Genomic DNA, 5748 nt, shown 5'->3' on the forward strand with positions numbered 1-5748 from the left:
GGCTGCTATAAGGTGTGCGTCCTCGCAGGGACTCTTGTCCTCACACTGGAGGGTTCTGGCTGGTCACTGGGAACATCCCATGGCTTAGAGCTGCCCACATGTGAGCCCTGCGATGGGTCAGCTGGTGTGAACCCTGAGTGCAGAAAGATGTAAAAAGGGTTTATTGAGCGGAGATGCTCAAAGTTCAGAAAACAAGTCAAGAAAGAGAGACGTGAGAGGGAATGAGGCATCCCGAAGGTTTGTTTGGGTTCAGAGAGCCTTCACAAGCTGATTGGGCTGCTGGTACAAATGTTTTCCTCCACCCAAGGCCATTTGTGCTTATGTTCATGGCTTATGTTCATGGCTGTGATTCTGTGATTCTGTGATTCTGTGACTGAAGTGCTGTGTAATCCCACAGAAGCTATTTGCTCATCAAGAGGCTTCCTGTTTGAACACAGAAGCAGAATGAGATGTATTTTGAAAAGTGAAAACGCACAGAAACACTTCCATGGGTGCTGTAGATCAAAGAAACAGCTTTTTGCTATGCAACTGATGGCTCAGAACGTTCCCCTCACTCATGTTTGTCCTTTCATTGTGTCCATGAGAAGAGCCTGTCTCCTCTGTAACCCCTTGGGGTAGTTGCTGGTGACAGTAGAACCCTTCATCCATCCCTTCCCCAAGCCCAACAATCCCAACTCCACCAGCCTCCCCTTTACTCTTGTCCTCTTTAGCATGGAAAAAAAATGATTTATGTTTCCAATAGGTACTCTGAGGAACAGCAAGAATGTTATTTGCTTCTGAAACACACAAATATGCTGTTGTTTTTAAAGTAGCTACCCCTTCCTTTAGTAGTTTTGAGAAGAAGGCACAAAATTTTGGATCTCCGAGTGAACCAGACTTAACTTCTTTTTTTGTAGCAGTTTATTTAATAGCAAAATTGTCATTAAACTTTTTGCCAGTTTAAGGTCAATTCAGTAGCAAATTCCTGAGTGTTTAGTTTTGGGGTCAGTGAATTGACACCAGCTGCTTTAGCACCAAGAACTGGTTTCAGAATTCAGATTTTTTTTGCAGTGGTGAGGGAAAAGGAGGAAATTGGAAAGGCAAAACAGATATCAAGGAGACTAAAACCTTCTCTGTGCTCTGTGATAAACATTTTCAGTGAAAACAGCTTTTTCTAGAAATTCTTTTTCTTTTTAAGAAAACCACATATTTTTAATGGTTTTACTTTTAAGTTATTAGTTTTTTACTGTAGCAGTTATAGCAATATGTAATAGTATATAATAGTTAACTCTTAGTAATTAACAGTAATCAGTATGGAGTTAATTATATTGATATGCTATCTTAACTGGAAACAGCTGTTTCAACCCTCAGCTGCTGGGCAGCATCATGCAGCTGCTTACTGAGTGAGTGTCATGGGTGTGTACCTTTGTGGAGGGAAAAGCAAACATTTCTGTATGCTGAGGAAGGATGGAGAAATCTGAAACTGAGGGAAAGTATCACACGGTGAAATTCTTATGCTTTTTTTTTTTCTCCTAGAAAGTGTATCCAAACAGTTCCCAACAAACAAAAAGGAGAAACTAACCCATATAGCTGCACAGTTTTAAACAAGGAAGTTAGGGAACTGTAATGCATGGGAAAAGTACGAATAAACAGGTTGCAGTGCTGGGCACCCAAGGTGAGGAAAAGCCAGAATTAAATTAGCAATCTGTTCTACCATATTCTGTCTGCTTCTTGTCTTAGACCAGCTCCTCCAAGTCACCTGAGACCTCAGAACGTGTCTCTGTCTAGGTCACACTTCTGCAGCCCCCCCTACCCAGCACAACAGGAGCAATGCAGTCTATGCAGTCAGACTCGCAGCAGTGATTCAGAGTGAGGGATGTGATATGAAGAACGTCTGTGGTGACACAAGGAAACTTCCAGTTGTCATTAGGGACAGTGCACTTAATGAGGAGTAACTCACGGGAGGCATCCCCCCATCTGATATGCCACAGGTAATGTCTCTTGGGTCAGTAAAAAGAATGAGGTTTGTCTGATGTGGAGAAAAATAACCTCCCTGGAGTTTTAACTAGAGAGGAGTAAGTCTCGTAGATTAACAGCTTTTATGAGAGCCTGTCATTGCCCTGTTACCTATCCTGTGATTTCATGCATTTTCAACTCAGGCGCACATAAGACTGGAAGGGGAACTCTTGCCATTGCATGTTATCTTCTGGGTTGTAAAAATACCATGGATTCCTGGTATTTACAGAAATTTTTCATTACAGAGGAAACTGGAAACAGTTTCCATGCAGGGAGAACCATGCAGAGCTGGCTGAGGAACATCCACATCACACTCATGCAGACAAGGACAGTGCTTGAGCATGATTTCTGTTCTCTGCAGAGCGCAGGAGTGAAGCTTTGAAACTGGGACCTCAGGGATGCCACCATGCCCTCCTGCTCCAGGCACCACCAGGAGCTCTGCTATATGACCACACTGCAAAGTAGGTTGACCTTGGTTAAATGGGTCCAGAAAAAGTCTTCCTCTTTTTTCTAGGATGGCTGTCTTTCACATGTCCTCTAGCTGCAGCCTGCAATTTCCTGAGTCACTCCTTGGTTCTTTGTTACATTAAATAATTGCCTTATGTGGCTACTTTCCAGCATTTAAGGACTCACTGCTGGACTCCATGAATGTATAACATTGCCTATCTGCCCCTGTTTCTTTTGAATTGCTGGAGGAAAAGTAGTCAGTCCTTTCTCATTACTAAAACAAACAAGACCTCACTGTGGTTTGATGCAAGTGCTTGTCCTCTGCCCCTTCTGACTGCTGGATGGAGAAGCTGTTAACCCTGTCCTCACTGGGACAAGGAATTTGATCAGCCTGAGCTGGCTAAGCAATGTCTCGTTTATTCCTAAAGCATGCCAGAAAGTGTTGGAAAATAGAACTAGGGTTTGCCCTTGAGGCCTTGAGTGTGAGCTGCTTGTTCAAATCTTCACTCTGGTGATCTTAAGCTCACACAGCATCTAGGTGAGCAGGTACCTCCTTCCTGGTCCAGCTTCCTGCTCAAATCAAGGCTAATGCGAAGCTACGCTGGGTGCTCAGGGCTGTGTCCAGATGAAGTTCGAGTAGCTCTCGCACTGGAGGCCTTGCAGCCTCTCTGGTCCTCTAGTAGTACCCTAGGGTAGAATTTTTTTCCTTATGCCCAACTGGGACTTTTCCATTTTCTGCAGCTCATGTCACTTGTCTTATGTCCTTTCACTGTTCACATCTGGGAAGAGTCTGGATTTCAGCTCTGTTACAATCCCCTTAAGGCAGCTAAAAGCAGCAAGAGGATCCCCTTCCTTCACCTTCTTTTCTCAATACCAAGCAAGCCCCACTCCTTTATTCCTTTCCCATGTGCACATATATAAACGCATGTGCACATTAGCAGTGAGCACATCCTCCGTGGGGCTATTTTGTAAACCATTGTCAGACCTTTACCTACAGCAAATCCATGGTCTGCCTGGCATGCCAGCCCACCACAGAGCACTTTCCTCATCAGTAAGTAGGTAGGAGATGTTAGTGTTCCTTTGGATAGGCTTAAGAAGCAATCATACAAAGCTGCTAGCAGTCTGCCTGCAACGTAAGCCCACGTCTCCCCGCTTTAGGCATAAGAAAATATAAGGATGCTTGTTTCTTCAGAGCTGAGCATTAAAACTCATTTTCCCTGCTGCTCATCAAGACCAGAGAATAGAATCATTATGGTTGGCAAGGACTTCTAAAATCATCATATCCAACCATCCACCTACCACCAATGTTGCCCACTAAACGATGTCCTTCAATGCCACATCTCCACATTTCTCAAACACTGCCAGATGACTCCACCACGTCCCAGGGCAGCCTGCTCCAGTGCCCAACCACTCTTTCAGAGAAGAATTTTTTCCCAGTATCCAGCCTGAACCTCCCCTGAATAGCTGCAGAGTGTTAAATCCACCAGATTGCTCTACTGTAGCAGAAGGAAGTATTTTCCCCTATGATCCTATCTTTCACCAGCACCAAAATCTGCTAAGCCCAAGAACCAAAGCTGAATGCCGCCTCTCCATCAGTGATCAACATGGCAGTGTCCACCACTGTCCAGCAAAGAATGATGCCCTGGAATCTTTCAGGAGCAGAAGAGCAGGCAACCATGAAAGTTAACAGAGCCTTGAGTGAACACCTGCTTCCCATGAGATCCCCCAAGGGAGAAGGAGGACCAGGAGGACCCATTAATCACCTTGTGTAGTTATGCCTAGGCACAGGGTCAAAGACAGGAGGGAGCTGTCACTAAGACAAAGCAAGGATGAGAGCCCTCCCTGTGTGCATGGGCAATGGAGAGCAAGCAGGTCCATCAGCCTGTGCAGGCTGTGTGTGGCTGTGTTCCCCCTTCACTTGCTTCCCCCACTGTGGAATGACACACCTTGGAGAAATGATCAACTGTACATAGGATCACTTGTTAAACAGACCAAATGCCCCAAGCATCAGCAGGAGAATAGTCAGGTAAATTAACAGCTTTGTCCTGATGGACATCAGTTAGTTATTTGACTTTCTCTCCCACCTTGTCATGGGATCATGAATTGAGGAACAATGCAGGGGAGTCCATACACACTTTTTCTGTGTCTGTAGATGTTGCTAAACACATGCAATTCTCCAAATAAAAAAAAAAAAAAAGCTTGGGATCTTCCTGGGGTCTGTCTCACAATCCTGCCAGCGGAGATTGCTGTCTGTTTTAAATATCCCACTTTGAGAACAACCCCAGTCCTCCTTAGAGGAGCAAAAAATCATTAATCTACTTTTATCAGTATCATGCTTTATTTCCAGCTAATTCTAACACCGCTGTCATTCAAATACTTCAAGCTAGCAAGAGACCCCAATTTAGCTCTTAAACAGTAAAAGCAAAGAAGGTCTTCTTAACCTCTCTTTCTGTAGCCCTTAATATAAATGCAGCCTCACAAAATTCTCCAGCATGCTAAAGCTGGATCTCCATTCACAGTCCTAGAAGAAATCAGCTGAAAATAACTGGGCATTGAAGATAGAAAATATTTTCTATACCACTTTACATGCATTTGAAATACCTACAGCTCATTTTTATCCAGCAATGTGAAAAATGGCATTACTAATCCCACACTTCATCCCATGCCACATACATTTTAAACTTACCTCAGGCAAGTTGAAGAGCCGTCGGCACTGGTGGCTACCAGAGTTGGGAATTACGCTGTGCAAGAAAGGAGAGCAATGGTGGCTTGATGTTTCCCAGGATGGGACTGTCACATGCTAATCACTGATTTGAAATACAGGCATAACAAATGCCTTCTAATTATATAATCTTCGGGTCACATCCTTGCATCCTCATGCAAAAATCAGGACTGTGCACTTGGAAGGAGAAAATACTGACTTTTTTCTTTCTTAATTAGAACTGCTGCAAAGGGAGTGTGAGAAGCCTTGTGAAGTGACTGGCAGAGAGGGCTGTGTGCTATGAGCTGGGTACTGCTGTGGTCTGTGTTACCTAGACGAGCTCAGGGACTGCTAAGTACCTCCCATGGCACCCGAGGAAGGCAGCCAACACAGAACACCAGCTCCTCCCTGCTCCCCCTGACACCCTTACCCCCCTACCCTCCCCTGCATGGCCTCATTAGGGATGGTAGGGCCAAAACAGCGTCTTGCTTGGGCATTTTTTCATTCTGGGCTGAGAGCAAAGCAGCCAGGGCAGCGGAGCAGTATTTGTGAACCTTCTGCTTCTTGTTAGATCATGACAAGTTTTCTTTGAGTTAAGAAAAGAA

This window comes from Lagopus leucura, unplaced genomic scaffold (assembly GCF_019238085.1).
Source record: "Lagopus leucura isolate 7727_CA_CO unplaced genomic scaffold, USGS_WTPT01 Super-Scaffold_73, whole genome shotgun sequence".
Taxonomy (NCBI): domain Eukaryota; kingdom Metazoa; phylum Chordata; class Aves; order Galliformes; family Phasianidae; genus Lagopus; species Lagopus leucura.